The following is a 13,749-nucleotide window of genomic DNA, read 5'->3' as shown; positions in this document are numbered from 1 at the left end:
CCTGTGCACAGCAGCAGCCACCTTCAGTCTGCTGCTGGACAGCCAGCAGCAGCAGCAGGAGAGGTATGTAATCAGGAGCCCTCCTGCTAAGGGTAGACAGCTGCTCGTTCCACCCCACCCCCCGCCTTAATTGGTTCTCCTCCCTTCCAACGGTGTTGAGGCGGGTGGGAACAGCAGGGGGTGAAGGTGCTGTGTTTAAAGAGGTGGAGTTATGCAGATCTAAAACGCGTGGATTGCAGCAGCAGCAAGCCGAAAAGTGCAGGCATGTAAGGGATCTAGAGGTTGACAACATGTCTTCTTAACGGGAGTCCAGGAGCTCATCTCCACAAATGGACTTTTCAGGATCCTTGGGTGGCTCCGTAGTTTGAAACCAATTCTGGTTATCGCTTCTCGGCCTTTTGGCTAAGATCAAGTGTAGTATCTGTTCTTATCAGTTTAATATCTGATACGTCCCCTATCTGGGGACCATATATTAAATGGATTTTTAGAACAGGGAGATGGAAAAAGAGCTTGCTCTGTCCACTCCACGCATTGACCTGGTATTGCAGTATCTCCAGGACCGGTGCACCCCTTCTTTAATGCAGTTTCTAAAATCAGAAAGAATTGAATTCAATGTTTTTTGTTCATTTTGCTTGTTTGTCGGATTTTGGGATGGACTCTTTGGCTTTGCTTTTCTTCTCCTCATTGGATTTTTCATGTTCAAAGTTGCAGAAGCCAGATTACAAGCTCATTTTGGTTCAACTTCAGCAACTGTGCATTGCATTGCCATGTAATGTGATGCAATGCTATCTTTCTAGCTCTCCCTTTTTACTTCCTTTTGGATAAACAGACATATTAGGCAAGCATTTTGGAGCTTTCACCTAAATAACTACAGGTGGTGAGATAAGCTGCACAATATAATTGACCTTTCAGTATATTGTTGCACACACACCATCTATTTAGCAAATGCCCTTGTTATCAACAGCAGCCTTTTAAACTCACCTGAGCTAACAGGTATGTGCGCTGGTTACTCTGCTGCGCTTAAAATTTCTTTTTTGGTTTGCTACAATGCCTTTTCTGAAACGTTGTCTCCCTCTGCTGGAACACTGACTTCTTTCATTTAATGCCTGCAGACTATAAAAGAGAACCCAACCCAAAAAGTTTGGTTGATTAGTCTGTGGCATTCTGTTAAACTGTTGCTTATGGCGGTCTCTGTGAGCTTCTCAGCGACATTCAGCCAGCCAGGTATCCTGCCTGCAGTAGATGGAATGTGGCAATGGAACGCTGGCTGCGCGTGTCATAATAGGCTCTGAGCCTTTATATACCTGTGCACAGCAGCAGCCACCTTCAGTCTGCTGCTGGACAGCCAGCAGCAGCAGCAGCAGGAGAGGTATGTAATCAGGAGCCCTCCTGCTAAGGGTAGACAGCTGCTCGTTCCACCCCACCCCCCGCCTTAATTGGTTCTCCTCCCTTCCAACGGTGTTGAGGCGGGTGGGAACAGCAGGGGGTGAAGGTGCTGTGTTTAAAGAGGTGGAGTTATGCAGATCTAAAATGCGTGGATTGCAGCAGCAGCAAGCCGAAAAGTGCAGGCATGTAAGGGATCTAGAGGTTGACAACATGTCTTCTTAACGGGAGTCCAGGAGCTCATCTCCACAAATGGACTTTTCAGGATCCTTGGGTGGCTCCGTAGTTTGAAACCAATTCTGGTTATCGCTTCTCGGCCTTTTGGCTAAGATCAAGTGTAGTATCTGTTCTTATCAGTTTAATATCTGATACGTCCCCTATCTGGGGACCATATATTAAATGGATTTTTAGAACAGGGAGATGGAAAAAGAGCTTGCTCTGTCCACTCCACGCATTGACCTGGTATTGCAGTATCTCCAGGACCGGTGCACCCCTTCTTTAATGCAGTTTCTAAAATCAGAAAGAATTGAATTCAATGTTTTTTGTTCATTTTGCTTGTTTGTCGGATTTTGGGATGGACTCTTTGGCTTTGCTTTTCTTCTCCTCATTGGATTTTTCATGTTCAAAGTTGCAGAAGCCAGATTACAAGCTCATTTTGGTTCAACTTCAGCAACTGTGCATTGCATTGCCATGTAATGTGATGCAATGCTATCTTTCTAGCTCTCCCTTTTTACTTCCTTTTGGATAAACAGACATATTAGGCAAGCATTTTGGAGCTTTCACCTAAATAACTACAGGTGGTGAGATAAGCTGCACAATATAATTGACCTTTCAGTATATTGTTGCACACACACCATCTATTTAGCAAATGCCCTTGTTATCAACAGCAGCCTTTTAAACTCACCTGAGCTAACAGGTATGTGCGCTGGTTACTCTGCTGCGCTTAAAATTTCTTTTTTGGTTTGCTACAATGCCTTTTCTGAAACGTTGTCTCCCTCTGCTGGAACACTGACTTCTTTCATTTAATGCCTGCAGACTATAAAAGAGAACCCAACCCAAAAAGTTTGGTTGATTAGTCTGTGGCATTCTGTTAAACTGTTGCTTATGGCGGTCTCTGTGAGCTTCTCAGCGACATTCAGCCAGCCAGGTATCCTGCCTGCAGTAGATGGAATGTGGCAATGGAACGCTGGCTGCGCGTGTCATAATAGGCTCTGAGCCTTTATATACCTGTGCACAGCAGCAGCCACCTTCAGTCTGCTGCTGGACAGCCAGCAGCAGCAGCAGCAGGAGAGGTATGTAATCAGGAGCCCTCCTGCTAAGGGTAGACAGTTGCTCGTTCCACCCCACCCCCCGCCTTAATTGGTTCTCCTCCCTTCCAACGGTGTTGAGGCGGGTGGGAACAGCAGGGGGTGAAGGTGCTGTGTTTAAAGAGGTGGAGTTATGCAGATCTAAAACGCGTGGATTGCAGCAGCAGCAAGCCGAAAAGTGCAGGCATGTAAGGGATCTAGAGGTTGACAACATGTCTTCTTAACGGGAGTCCAGGAGCTCATCTCCACAAATGGACTTTTCAGGATCCTTGGGTGGCTCCGTAGTTTGAAACCAATTCTGGTTATCGCTTCTCGGCCTTTTGGCTAAGATCAAGTGTAGTATCTGTTCTTATCAGTTTAATATCTGATACGTCCCCTATCTGGGGACCATATATTAAATGGATTTTTAGAACAGGGAGATGGAAAAAGAGCTTGCTCTGTCCACTCCACGCATTGACCTGGTATTGCAGTATCTCCAGGACCGGTGCACCCCTTCTTTAATGCAGTTTCTAAAATCAGAAAGAATTGAATTCAATGTTTTTTGTTCATTTTGCTTGTTTGTCGGATTTTGGGATGGACTCTTTGGCTTTGCTTTTCTTCTCCTCATTGGATTTTTCATGTTCAAAGTTGCAGAAGCCAGATTACAAGCTCATTTTGGTTCAACTTCAGCAACTGTGCATTGCATTGCCATGTAATGTGATGCAATGCTATCTTTCTAGCTCTCCCTTTTTACTTCCTTTTGGATAAACAGACATATTAGGCAAGCATTTTGGAGCTTTCACCTAAATAACTACAGGTGGTGAGATAAGCTGCACAATATAATTGACCTTTCAGTATATTGTTGCACACACACCATCTATTTAGCAAATGCCCTTGTTATCAACAGCAGCCTTTTAAACTCACCTGAGCTAACAGGTATGTGCGCTGGTTACTCTGCTGCGCTTAAAATTTCTTTTTTGGTTTGCTACAATGCCTTTTCTGAAACGTTGTCTCCCTCTGCTGGAACACTGACTTCTTTCATTTAATGCCTGCAGACTATAAAAGAGAACCCAACCCAAAAAGTTTGGTTGATTAGTCTGTGGCATTCTGTTAAACTGTTGCTTATGGCGGTCTCTGTGAGCTTCTCAGCGACATTCAGCCAGCCAGGTATCCTGCCTGCAGTAGATGGAATGTGGCAATGGAACGCTGGCTGCGCGTGTCATAATAGGCTCTGAGCCTTTATATACCTGTGCACAGCAGCAGCCACCTTCAGTCTGCTGCTGGACAGCCAGCAGCAGCAGCAGCAGGAGAGGTATGTAATCAGGAGCCCTCCTGCTAAGGGTAGACAGCTGCTCGTTCCACCCCACCCCCCGCCTTAATTGGTTCTCCTCCCTTCCAACGGTGTTGAGGCGGGTGGGAACAGCAGGGGGTGAAGGTGCTGTGTTTAAAGAGGTGGAGTTATGCAGATCTAAAACGCGTGGATTGCAGCAGCAGCAAGCCGAAAAGTGCAGGCATGTAAGGGATCTAGAGGTTGACAACATGTCTTCTTAACGGGAGTCCAGGAGCTCATCTCCACAAATGGACTTTTCAGGATCCTTGGGTGGCTCCGTAGTTTGAAACCAATTCTGGTTATCGCTTCTCGGCCTTTTGGCTAAGATCAAGTGTAGTATCTGTTCTTATCAGTTTAATATCTGATACGTCCCCTATCTGGGGACCATATATTAAATGGATTTTTAGAACAGGGAGATGGAAAAAGAGCTTGCTCTGTCCACTCCACGCATTGACCTGGTATTGCAGTATCTCCAGGACCGGTGCACCCCTTCTTTAATGCAGTTTCTAAAATCAGAAAGAATTGAATTCAATGTTTTTTGTTCATTTTGCTTGTTTGTCGGATTTTGGGATGGACTCTTTGGCTTTGCTTTTCTTCTCCTCATTGGATTTTTCATGTTCAAAGTTGCAGAAGCCAGATTACAAGCTCATTTTGGTTCAACTTCAGCAACTGTGCATTGCATTGCCATGTAATGTGATGCAATGCTATCTTTCTAGCTCTCCCTTTTTACTTCCTTTTGGATAAACAGACATATTAGGCAAGCATTTTGGAGCTTTCACCTAAATAACTACAGGTGGTGAGATAAGCTGCACAATATAATTGACCTTTCAGTATATTGTTGCACACACACCATCTATTTAGCAAATGCCCTTGTTATCAACAGCAGCCTTTTAAACTCACCTGAGCTAACAGGTATGTGCGCTGGTTACTCTGCTGCGCTTAAAATTTCTTTTTTGGTTTGCTACAATGCCTTTTCTGAAACGTTGTCTCCCTCTGCTGGAACACTGACTTCTTTCATTTAATGCCTGCAGACTATAAAAGAGAACCCAACCCAAAAAGTTTGGTTGATTAGTCTGTGGCATTCTGTTAAACTGTTGCTTATGGCGGTCTCTGTGAGCTTCTCAGCGACATTCAGCCAGCCAGGTATCCTGCCTGCAGTAGATGGAATGTGGCAATGGAACGCTGGCTGCGCGTGTCATAATAGGCTCTGAGCCTTTATATACCTGTGCACAGCAGCAGCCACCTTCAGTCTGCTGCTGGACAGCCAGCAGCAGCAGCAGCAGGAGAGGTATGTAATCAGGAGCCCTCCTGCTAAGGGTAGACAGTTGCTCGTTCCACCCCACCCCCCGCCTTAATTGGTTCTCCTCCCTTCCAACGGTGTTGAGGCGGGTGGGAACAGCAGGGGGTGAAGGTGCTGTGTTTAAAGAGGTGGAGTTATGCAGATCTAAAACGCGTGGATTGCAGCAGCAGCAAGCCGAAAAGTGCAGGCATGTAAGGGATCTAGAGGTTGACAACATGTCTTCTTAACGGGAGTCCAGGAGCTCATCTCCACAAATGGACTTTTCAGGATCCTTGGGTGGCTCCGTAGTTTGAAACCAATTCTGGTTATCGCTTCTCGGCCTTTTGGCAAGATCAGTGGTGGTTTTCTGCTGCTGGTGTTGTTTGGAGGGCAGTTGTGACTGGGGTTCCCCCTTGTGGGGCCCTAGTGTGCGATTGAGCGGCGATTGTGTTTATCTGCTGTAAAAATGGTGGAGAAAACACGTGGATTAGAGGACTCGGTCCGTCTGAAGGTGGCTGCAGGTCATGAAGGAGAAATCGGTTTGGACCAAGTTTGCGTTGATGTCTTGAAGAACATTAATGGCTTGAAGGTAACGGATGTATTGGCACTGCAGGATTTTCAGAAACAAGGAATTTATGATATCACTTTTGTTTCTTTGAGTATTTGCCAGAGAGTCTACATGGAGTTGGTACGAATGAAGGAAGAAAAGGAATTGAAATGCCTAGAGTTTATTGCACTGGAACCTCTGTTCCAGCAGACATATAAGTATGTGGTTGTGCACATGTATAACCCTAAAGTTCCGGATGAGACTGTTTCCAATTTTTTAGCTCGGTATTGTAGTGAGGTTAAATTTTTGGGAAGAATGAAGAACAAATACAATTATCTAAATGGCAAGAGGAGATATGTTGTAAAACTGAGACCGGATGATAGAGCTATTGGGGGTGCCAAGAGCATTCCTGCACAGTTTTCTATCGGAGGAGAAAGGGGATTTTGTTTTTATAATGGACAGATGGAATATTGTAGGAAGTGTCATGAGTTTGGACATGTTCAGAAAGATTGTCCAGTGCAAGGTGATGTTTGTAGAGGTTGTGGGAAATCTGGGCATGTTGCAAGTGGTTGCCCAATGAATAAGGTGTGTGATTTGTGTGGACATGCAGATCACCTTGCAAGGAAATGTAGATTGTGGGCTCAGATTCCTAGGTCACAGGTGGACGCTGAAGAGAGGCAGAAGAAGACTCGGCAGGAAAGTGGGGAGGAGGGCGAAGGCTCAGACTCAGAGGGGGAAAGCCAAAAACAAGATGGTGGTAGGGGAAGAGACCATGCGGTGCCCAAGATGGAGGAAAAGGGGCGGAGCCAGAAGAAAGTTGGTTTGAGGGAGGGGCTGGAAGTAATAAACAAAGTAGCTGATGTGCATGGCCCGGGTGATGGGATGGATTTGTCTAATATGGCGGAGTCAGTGAATCCTGTTTTGGGAAGAGATGGGGGTGAGGAAATGGAGGTTTTGGAGGAGGAGGATTCTGATTCGGATGGAACTATAACCCCTCAGCAGCGTGATAGGGTTAACAGTGATTGGAGTGAAAATGAGGAGGAAGATGATGGCAAGGAGGAGAGTTATGCCTCCGTGATTAAAAGAAGTAAGGTGGAGGGGTGTTGGTCTGGGGGGCAGGAAGATCCAGTCTCCCTAAGACCAGGTTATTCTAACAGGGACTCGAGTTCTGAGTCGCCTGATATACGTAGAAAAGTGGGTGGCAGGAGTGGGTTTTCTCCTGGTTCATGATGGATCGGGTATGGTGGAGATTTTTTCCTGTTGTTATGATGGCGTTGTGTGTTGCTTCTCTGAATGTACGAGGGATTGGTTCTGCTTGTAGGAGAGCAGGGATACTGGAGTACATTGAGAGTGTGAATGCAGATATTGTCTGTCTGCAGGAATGTGTAATTAAATCTGCCCCGCATGAGAGTGAGTGGAATAAGGGGCAATCTTTTTGGTCCCCATGCTCAGAAAACAGGAATGAAGGGGTGGGCATTTTACTGTGTAATTCCAGTCTAAAGGTTTTAGAGTTTAAAGTAATCATACCTGGGAGATGTTTGTTTTTATTAGTGGATTTTTTAGGTCAGCGAGTACGGGTTTTTAATGTTTATGCCCCTGCTGATAAACAAGCAAGAGTTGGGTTTTTGGAGTCTCTAAAGTTGTTTTTACCAGGCAGAGACTTCACTATAGTGGCTGGAGATTTTAATTGTGTCAGATCCGCAAAAGATCGTAAGAGCTCTACGGAAGGTAGGACTGATGTTACGTCTAATATTTTAAATCAGATTGTGCAGGATTTACGCTACACGGATGCTGGTCTGATGGTTGGGCCAAGTGATAAGTTCACATACATATCAGATAGTGGACGTAGTGTTTCCCGAATTGACTATGTTTTTATGTCTGAAGGGATTAAGGTGGCCAAGTGCAACCACGTGATGACGACTTTTTCTGACCACAAGATGATAGTGGTAGATCTGTGTATAGCTGAGTCCCTGGCTTTTGGAAAGGGACTCTGGAAGCTGAACGTAAGCCTGCTGGAAGAGGAGAGTGTTAAGGTTGGTTTTAATAAAGTGTTTTTGTCTTGTGTGTCTGAACAGCACATTTTTAAAGATTTGCTAGAGTGGTGGGACTGGGCTAAGGAGAAATTTGCATGTTATTTTAAAGGGGTGTGTTTTAGGAGAGCGAAAGCCAAAAGGGATCATGATGCTGCTGTTATTTCAAAATTGGAAGTACTCCATAAGTTTAAGAGAGCGGGGATGGAGGTGGATAAAGAGATTGCAGATTTGAAGGACGAACTGAAGAAGATACTTATTGAAAAAGGGAAGACTATTATGTTTAAGGCAAAAATAAAGCACATGGAGGAAAATGAGCAATGTTCGAGATACTTTTTTAAAAAATGTTTTAAACCTAAAGGGGTTTTTAAGTCTGTTTTTTCTCCTGCAGGGGAGGTATCTGGGGATGAGATGATTGGCAGTATTCTTTCCTTTTATGAAACACTCTTCTCTAACGATAGTAGAGCCAGTGATGCGGAAATTAATGATTATTGCAAAGTATTAACTAATAATATTCCTGAGGAGAAAATTGGGTTTTTAAGTGAGGAGGTTGGGAAAGATGAAATTAGACGGGCAGTGGATGGCTTGGCGAAAGGCAAGACGCCAGGCTGTGATGGTCTTCCTGCTGAATTTTATGTTAGATTTTGGGATATTATAGGTGTGGAGTTTTCCCGGGTGGTGCAATATGGTTTTACTCATGGGATTTTATCGGTTTCTATGCGTAGGGGGATTGTTACGCTGATTCATAAGAAAGGGGACATGAGGGATATTAAAAATTGGAGGCCCATAACATTGTTAAACAGTGATTACAAAATTATTTCTAAAATTGTGGCTGGTAGACTGGCAGATGTGATAGGTGATATGGTGGGGGAGTATCAGGCATGTGCAGTGCCTGGTAGGAAAATTTCAGATAATTTGCTGCTTCTAAGAGACTTAATTTATCAGGCTAATTTGAATAAGAATGCTCTTTTGTTACAGTCGGTGGACCTGGAGAAAGCCTTTGATAAAATATCACATAGATTTTTGTTCTCTGCTTTAAGTCACCTTGGTGTTCCGGATAAATTATTGATGGTCATTAAGAGTTTTTATTGTGGGGTCAGTAGCCAGATTTTAGTTAATGGGCATGTGAGTTCCAGTTTTAATATTTTATCGGGAGTTAGGCAGGGTTGTCCCCTGTCACCAATTCTTTTTATCTGTGTGGTGGAGGCCCTTTTAAAAAGTGTGCAAGTTGACAAGTGTGTGGCTGGTGTTTTTATTCCTGGGGGATCCGGGGGTCCAGTCAAGTCTTTAAGTTATATGGATGATATTGTTTTTACTTGTGGTTCACAGGCGGATCTCAATAGAGTGAATTTGCACGTAAGGATTTTTTGTTGTGTGGCTGGTATGGCGGTGAATTGGGGAAAGTGCCAGCTTTGTAACTTTGGGAGGCAGGTTGAGGTTAACGTGGCAGGAGTGGAGAGTAGGGAGGAAATTGAGGTTCTTGGTGTCATCTTTGAGAAGGAACTGAAAGGGAAAAGCAGCCTGAAGATTCTAGAAGACAAAATGGATCAGAAGTTGAACTTTTGGAAACTAAGGAACCTGTCGCTGAGAGGGAAAGTGCTGGTAATCAAGTCTGTGATTCTCCCGCTTCTGCTGTACACTGCTTTGATTTTCCCACCTGCTGTGCTTTGGACAAAGAGAGTGACAAGGAAACTGTTTGTGTTTTTTTGGGGATCCAAAATGGAGAAACTAAGAAGAGGAATGGTTATGTGTTCTGTGGAAAATGGGGGTTGTGATTTTCCTAACATTGACTTATTTTTAAGAATGCATTATTTTTTGAACATTTATAAATTATCCCAGTGCAATAACAGGACTGCGGACATGTGCAAATATTTAGCAGGACGGCTTTTCCAGAAATGGAGCTGGTGTGAGAAGGATTTAAGAAAACCAGTTTCGTTTGTGATACCGTTTTTTTATGTGGTGCTTAGGTCCTTCTATGATCAAAATGGGATAAGCTCCATGGTTAGACCGGACAAAAAACTGATTGTCTCAGGTATTAAGAAGAAGGAGATGTTATGTGATGTGCCGTTTTGTAATAATGCACAGTCTGGACAGGTGTGGAAGCTTTTTTTCATGCGTGGAATCAGCAACAGACAGAAGGATGTAACCTGGATGGCGTTGCATGGATGCTTGCCAACAAGGGCTTTTTTGAATGACCGGGGGATTAAGGTTCAAGAACTATGTCCTAGGGAAGGTTGCAATAAGGTGGAAACAATACAGCATATTTTTTGGGACTGTTTTTTTGCTAAAAAAGTTTTTACCTTGTTGTCACGTATGTTTGTTGCTTTAGTTGGTTTTCATTGTTTCGATTTTGAAAGGATTTTAATAGGTCAAGATTTTAAGTACTCGCAAAGGAAGCGGGCAAGCTGGATTATTTTTGTCATATATAAAGAGGTTTTATGGGACGTTCGGAATTTGGTGATTTTTAAAAAGATTGTTTTTTCCCCCATGGAATGCAGAAAGATTTTTCTTGCTAGACTGTTTTATGCCTATTTATTGGATAAAAAGAAGTATGGTGAGACAGCAGCAGAAGCACTCTGGAACTTTTCACATTGGACTTCTTACAGTAAGTAACAGTTAATTGCAGGGTTGTGTTTTTTGGGATTTTGTTTTTGTTTTTCCGAATGATGATTTGAGAACCCGTTATGTGAATATGCGCTATGATGCATAAATTAATGTGGGTCTTAATCTGAGGAAAAAAAAAAAAAAAAATCTGTTCTTATCAGTTTAATATCTGATACGTCCCCTATCTGGGGACCATATATTAAATGGATTTTTAGAACAGGGAGATGGAAAAAGAGCTTGCTCTGTCCACTCCACGCATTGACCTGGTATTGCAGTATCTCCAGGACCGGTGCACCCCTTCTTTAATGCAGTTTCTAAAATCAGAAAGAATTGAATTCAATGTTTTTTGTTCATTTTGCTTGTTTGTCGGATTTTGGGATGGACTCTTTGGCTTTGCTTTTCTTCTCCTCATTGGATTTTTCATGTTCAAAGTTGCAGAAGCCAGATTACAAGCTCATTTTGGTTCAACTTCAGCAACTGTGCATTGCATTGCCATGTAATGTGATGCAATGCTATCTTTCTAGCTCTCCCTTTTTACTTCCTTTTGGATAAACAGACATATTAGGCAAGCATTTTGGAGCTTTCACCTAAATAACTACAGGTGGTGAGATAAGCTGCACAATATAATTGACCTTTCAGTATATTGTTGCACACACACCATCTATTTAGCAAATGCCCTTGTTATCAACAGCAGCCTTTTAAACTCACCTGAGCTAACAGGTATGTGCGCTGGTTACTCTGCTGCGCTTAAAATTTCTTTTTTGGTTTGCTACAATGCCTTTTCTGAAACGTTGTCTCCCTCTGCTGGAACACTGACTTCTTTCATTTAATGCCTGCAGACTATAAAAGAGAACCCAACCCAAAAAGTTTGGTTGATTAGTCTGTGGCATTCTGTTAAACTGTTGCTTATGGCGGTCTCTGTGAGCTTCTCAGCGACATTCAGCCAGCCAGGTATCCTGCCTGCAGTAGATGGAATGTGGCAATGGAACGCTGGCTGCGCGTGTCATAATAGGCTCTGAGCCTTTATATACCTGTGCACAGCAGCAGCCACCTTCAGTCTGCTGCTGGACAGCCAGCAGCAGCAGCAGCAGGAGAGGTATGTAATCAGGAGCCCTCCTGCTAAGGGTAGACAGTTGCTCGTTCCACCCCACCCCCCGCCTTAATTGGTTCTCCTCCCTTCCAACGGTGTTGAGGCGGGTGGGAACAGCAGGGGGTGAAGGTGCTGTGTTTAAAGAGGTGGAGTTATGCAGATCTAAAACGCGTGGATTGCAGCAGCAGCAAGCCGAAAAGTGCAGGCATGTAAGGGATCTAGAGGTTGACAACATGTCTTCTTAACGGGAGTCCAGGAGCTCATCTCCACAAATGGACTTTTCAGGATCCTTGGGTGGCTCCGTAGTTTGAAACCAATTCTGGTTATCGCTTCTCGGCCTTTTGGCTAAGATCAAGTGTAGTATCTGTTCTTATCAGTTTAATATCTGATACGTCCCCTATCTGGGGACCATATATTAAATGGATTTTTAGAACAGGGAGATGGAAAAAGAGCTTGCTCTGTCCACTCCACGCATTGACCTGGTATTGCAGTATCTCCAGGACCGGTGCACCCCTTCTTTAATGCAGTTTCTAAAATCAGAAAGAATTGAATTCAATGTTTTTTGTTCATTTTGCTTGTTTGTCGGATTTTGGGATGGACTCTTTGGCTTTGCTTTTCTTCTCCTCATTGGATTTTTCATGTTCAAAGTTGCAGAAGCCAGATTACAAGCTCATTTTGGTTCAACTTCAGCAACTGTGCATTGCATTGCCATGTAATGTGATGCAATGCTATCTTTCTAGCTCTCCCTTTTTACTTCCTTTTGGATAAACAGACATATTAGGCAAGCATTTTGGAGCTTTCACCTAAATAACTACAGGTGGTGAGATAAGCTGCACAATATAATTGACCTTTCAGTATATTGTTGCACACACACCATCTATTTAGCAAATGCCCTTGTTATCAACAGCAGCCTTTTAAACTCACCTGAGCTAACAGGTATGTGCGCTGGTTACTCTGCTGCGCTTAAAATTTCTTTTTTGGTTTGCTACAATGCCTTTTCTGAAACGTTGTCTCCCTCTGCTGGAACACTGACTTCTTTCATTTAATGCCTGCAGACTATAAAAGAGAACCCAACCCAAAAAGTTTGGTTGATTAGTCTGTGGCATTCTGTTAAACTGTTGCTTATGGCGGTCTCTGTGAGCTTCTCAGCGACATTCAGCCAGCCAGGTATCCTGCCTGCAGTAGATGGAATGTGGCAATGGAACGCTGGCTGCGCGTGTCATAATAGGCTCTGAGCCTTTATATACCTGTGCACAGCAGCAGCCACCTTCAGTCTGCTGCTGGACAGCCAGCAGCAGCAGCAGCAGGAGAGGTATGTAATCAGGAGCCCTCCTGCTAAGGGTAGACAGTTGCTCGTTCCACCCCACCCCCCGCCTTAATTGGTTCTCCTCCCTTCCAACGGTGTTGAGGCGGGTGGGAACAGCAGGGGGTGAAGGTGCTGTGTTTAAAGAGGTGGAGTTATGCAGATCTAAAACGCGTGGATTGCAGCAGCAGCAAGCCGAAAAGTGCAGGCATGTAAGGGATCTAGAGGTTGACAACATGTCTTCTTAACGGGAGTCCAGGAGCTCATCTCCACAAATGGACTTTTCAGGATCCTTGGGTGGCTCCGTAGTTTGAAACCAATTCTGGTTATCGCTTCTCGGCCTTTTGGCTAAGATCAAGTGTAGTATCTGTTCTTATCAGTTTAATATCTGATACGTCCCCTATCTGGGGACCATATATTAAATGGATTTTTAGAACAGGGAGATGGAAAAAGAGCTTGCTCTGTCCACTCCACGCATTGACCTGGTATTGCAGTATCTCCAGGACCGGTGCACCCCTTCTTTAATGCAGTTTCTAAAATCAGAAAGAATTGAATTCAATGTTTTTTGTTCATTTTGCTTGTTTGTCGGATTTTGGGATGGACTCTTTGGCTTTGCTTTTCTTCTCCTCATTGGATTTTTCATGTTCAAAGTTGCAGAAGCCAGATTACAAGCTCATTTTGGTTCAACTTCAGCAACTGTGCATTGCATTGCCATGTAATGTGATGCAATGCTATCTTTCTAGCTCTCCCTTTTTACTTCCTTTTGGATAAACAGACATATTAGGCAAGCATTTTGGAGCTTTCACCTAAATAACTACAGGTGGTGAGATAAGCTGCACAATATAATTGACCTTTCAGTATATTGTTGCACACACACCATCTATTTAGCAAATGCCC

At 43.8% G+C, this 13,749-nt stretch overlaps 7 non-coding genes across 7 annotated transcripts; all 7 read left to right on the top strand.

Annotated features, from left to right (window-relative positions):
* The first annotated feature begins 382 nt into the window (after nucleotides 1-382).
* Nucleotides 383-573, top strand: LOC141180181 (U2 spliceosomal RNA). The gene has a single exon (XR_012255952.1). It is a non-coding gene; the product is annotated as a U2 spliceosomal RNA (small nuclear RNA).
* Nucleotides 574-1,688: 1,115 nt separating this feature from the next.
* LOC141180180 (U2 spliceosomal RNA) lies at nucleotides 1,689-1,879 on the top strand. The gene has a single exon (XR_012255951.1). It is a non-coding gene; the product is annotated as a U2 spliceosomal RNA (small nuclear RNA).
* Nucleotides 1,880-2,994: 1,115 nt separating this feature from the next.
* Nucleotides 2,995-3,185, top strand: LOC141180179 (U2 spliceosomal RNA). The gene has a single exon (XR_012255950.1). It is a non-coding gene; the product is annotated as a U2 spliceosomal RNA (small nuclear RNA).
* Nucleotides 3,186-4,300: 1,115 nt separating this feature from the next.
* Nucleotides 4,301-4,491, top strand: LOC141180178 (U2 spliceosomal RNA). The gene has a single exon (XR_012255949.1). It is a non-coding gene; the product is annotated as a U2 spliceosomal RNA (small nuclear RNA).
* Nucleotides 4,492-10,561: 6,070 nt separating this feature from the next.
* On the top strand, nucleotides 10,562-10,759 carry LOC141179894 (U2 spliceosomal RNA). Its single transcript, XR_012255833.1, has one exon. It is a non-coding gene; the product is annotated as a U2 spliceosomal RNA (small nuclear RNA).
* A 1,115-nt stretch (nucleotides 10,760-11,874) lies between these two features.
* On the top strand, nucleotides 11,875-12,065 carry LOC141180177 (U2 spliceosomal RNA). Its single transcript, XR_012255948.1, has one exon. It is a non-coding gene; the product is annotated as a U2 spliceosomal RNA (small nuclear RNA).
* Nucleotides 12,066-13,180: 1,115 nt separating this feature from the next.
* On the top strand, nucleotides 13,181-13,371 carry LOC141180176 (U2 spliceosomal RNA). The gene has a single exon (XR_012255947.1). It is a non-coding gene; the product is annotated as a U2 spliceosomal RNA (small nuclear RNA).
* Nucleotides 13,372-13,749: the final 378 nt, after the last annotated feature.

The sequence above is a fragment of the Phyllobates terribilis genome, unplaced genomic scaffold (genome assembly GCF_046119375.1).
Source record: "Phyllobates terribilis strain yellow unplaced genomic scaffold, ASM4611937v1 Scaffold_30__1_contigs__length_15301838, whole genome shotgun sequence".
Classification (NCBI taxonomy): Eukaryota; Metazoa; Chordata; class Amphibia; order Anura; family Dendrobatidae; genus Phyllobates; species Phyllobates terribilis.
Note: the sequence above shows the minus strand (reverse complement) of the source record. Positions and strands in the feature narration are given on the sequence as shown.